A 3,513-nucleotide genomic window follows, 5' to 3' on the forward strand; every position below is an offset into this window, starting at 1 on the left:
TAGGTTCGGGTTTTCACAATACAGTGTCCACTGTATAAGGAAGCAATGCTACGTACGTTTTGTGCTGTCTCAGTACCTCACCTACAAATCATGCCTGTATATTGCCCGCATTTTGTTTTGTGCGGCACTGTATTCTCCAGTTGTCTGTTGTTCTGGGCTTTCACACGGGACCCACAGGACTGCCTTGTTATGACATTGAATACAGAGTTGACCACCCCTCATAGCTTTAGAAGGTAGACACAGAACAGAAAAACAAATAAATTGTCCTAAAGACCTTCCTTCTGAGATCTAGCCCTGTTTGATTATCTTGTTTGCTTTTGTTGTTTGTTTGCTGCGGTTTTTTGTTTTTGTTGTTGTTGTGGCTGTTGTTTGGTTTGGTCTGGTTGGCTTCTTTGGCTTTTTGTTTTGTTTTGTTTTGTTTTGCTTTGAGGTCAGCTCTCCTTATAACACTCAAGCTAGCCTTGAACTTGCCTTAGCCAGCAGAGGGCTGGGACAACAAGCGCGTGCCACCAACCAAGCAGCTCTGTTCCTTTTAAATAAAGTATGTGTCCCCATAATTCCGAGAGCTCCAGGAAAACCTTTCTGCCTGTTCTATATCTGAAAATGCTACATTCCAGGAGAAATAAAAATCTCCCTGGCTCCGTGTCCAGGAAGAGAACGAGAGCCCAGATAACTCCAAGTCTTTCTGTTCCTTCACACTTCCGATGTCTTAATGATCCCTTGCCTCTAGTTTTATAGACACATGTGTACTGATAATACCTGTCATCGAAGGCATACACACATGCACACACAGTAAGGCGGGCAATTAATCATGACCTCCCCCAAGACCTTATTTTACAGTCCGGAGCCAATTGTCAGCACACATGTTCCTAAATAAACTGAAACACGCACCAGCTAACAGATTAATTCACGTGGAGAAGGCACCGTGGGAAGAAAACCAGTGTTCCCAGATTGCTCAAGCAGGTGCTTTCCCTATTAACATAAGGATCAGTGCTCCCAGCTCTAACCCCCTGGGAACCCTGCCTACTGCAGTTGATGCTAGGACAGTTCTGCACACTGAGAATTTGGTTTATACCGCACAGCACCGCTCAGGAACTCCTCAGAAGTCAGATAGGCTTTTGAATCTGGTTGGCAGGAGTAGGGGTGGGGTGGTGCCTTTTTTTTTTTTTTTTTTTTGTGGTCTCACACTTGAAACTCACTATGGATCCCAGACTGGCCTTAAACTCGAGATCATCCTCCCCACCCACCCCCAACCCCCCCCCACTGCCTCCCGAGTGCTGGGATTGCAGGTGTATGCTCTCTGACTTTTCAATAGAAGGGAACCCTGAAGGAATACTTCATGCTTCCCTCTGTCTTTGCAGATGTTGTTCTCGAGGCTCACGACATCTAATGTAATGAATCCTTAAGACCCAACACCTCCTGCGATGAATCTGTTCAGGAAAGAAGCGTGCGCCCCACGTGTGCGTGCACGCGCTCATCCACACTCGCTGCCTGGCACGCCCCTTCAGTGGCGAGAATACTGTTAATCTTCTTGTGTCTTTTAAGTTAGTTGGTCCTAACGTGGTCAGCCCTCCAAATAAAGCCCAGGCGCTCCATACAGTACCTCATGGGTAAAAGGGAGTGTTATTGTTTGCTCTGAGCTCCACTAAAGGAAATCTTAGTACATACTTCACGGCCTTCCTCAGAACTGCAATGCAAAGACAGAATGGAGGGGTTGGGCAGAAAGTTGCAGACCGTTTAGGTGACAAATTAGCCTCTCAGAATCCACCAGGGGAACCAGTCACCAGTATTTCAGTACTTTCCTGTCACTTACAAGAACCACTCAGTCTTTACTAAATACGATCTATAAGAAATGACCCCTGCAGCTGCCGCAGATGTCTCCTAGGCGGCCGAGATGGGAGGGCGTGACTCAGCTAGAGCGGGAATCCTTGCTGTCTCCGGGCTACAACCCGGCAACAGCTTTCCCAGGGCGATCCCAGGAAGGAGGCAGGATGCTCCCCTGGGGAGTTCCGGGGGGCAGGGGAGCTCTGCCTGGACCGAGCGAGGCCGCATCCCAGCAGGGTGGTGACCTTTTGTTTCCACTGGTTTTCAAAGGCACCACGGTTTTGTTCTTAATTCACACGCGTGCGCGCAGAGACGGGGGAGAAAGACGGGAGGGGGAGAGGGAGAAAGAGAGACCCGGATAGAGAAGAATTAGGACCCAACTAATCCAGCAACAAGCTTGTCCTAGCACCTTGAGAGGTTAACCAATTTCACCCTCCTGTAACTGGAGCGAAGCCTTCCCTTCCTGCGGGGGTCAGAGCAGGGTACCCTCTCTGCAGCCCCCCACCCCCACCCCCATCCCCAGAGACTCAGCTTTCCCGAACAATAACCCAACTGTCTGGACAGGATGGGAAACTGTCTCAGGGAGTTGGGAGCCCACCCTTGTACAAACCCAGACTTGCACGAAAGTTCTGCGTTTCACCCCAGGAAGTGAGGACGGTGGCTTCAGGCATCATTAATCATTTTGAAGCGATTATTCTTAAAAGGGAGGGGGGGAAATACAAAGATGCAGCTTGAGTTAGTCATGCCCAATAAAAATCAGCACTTCTCCAAATCGTATTTCCCTGACTCCGTGTGGAACGTTTAAGAGCACTCTATACTGACAAGAGTCCAGACCCGATAGGGAGTCTGTTGCCTCTGTAATTAAAACTCCCTCAAATACTTGGGACCTGACAGGTCTAGATAGGGAAGGGCATGTGGGATAGCGGTGAAGCCTTATTTCCTTTGCCTTCCAGCCCAGGAATGCACAACACATTTTTAAAAGTTGATAAAGCAAGAACAATTTAGGGTTTTGCATCCTCGGGGGATCTTCGTTTATCCCCCCCCCCCACTGAAATTCCGTGAAACAAAGCTAAGAACAATCCTGCTTTGTCTTCTAATTGAGCTGGGGAACTGTGAAATCCCCTACCCCACCCCCATCACCTCACCAGGCCCCCAGCCCAGCAGGCTGGGAAAGCAGTAATTCCCAAGATTGCCTGCCCCATGGGGTGCGTGCTTATAAAGCAGGTCCATCCAGGCCAGTCCTTCAAATCTGATCACTCTTATAGGAGTCACTCCCTGGTCCAGACCTTTGAAGTAACACCGTGTCACCAGCATAGGGAAAGTGATCACTAGAAAATGAAATCTGCTCCATCCGATCAAAGAGCTTGCATTTCCTGTGATATCTGGGTCCGGAGGAAATGCACTCAATGAAATTGAATTAATTTTTTTCCTCCCGAAGTCACCCGCTCTGCCAAAAGCATCATTTTCCTCTCACTGAACCATTGGCCTGGCCCCCAATTTACTCATTTGTTTTTTACCCATTTATTTCGTGATCGAGATATCTAACTCTGTAGTCGGGAGCAGAAATCACAAAATCAATGTAGAAAACTTCCCCCTCTTACCGTAGCTGCTCCCTCCTCACTCCTGCAGAAACTTCACAGGTGGCTGAGCTTAGGGGCTGATGTCACAACCTTCTTCTCCACTCATGGC

This window comes from Rattus rattus, chromosome 3 (genome assembly GCF_011064425.1).
Source record: "Rattus rattus isolate New Zealand chromosome 3, Rrattus_CSIRO_v1, whole genome shotgun sequence".
In the NCBI taxonomy this organism is placed as follows: Eukaryota; Metazoa; Chordata; class Mammalia; order Rodentia; family Muridae; genus Rattus; species Rattus rattus.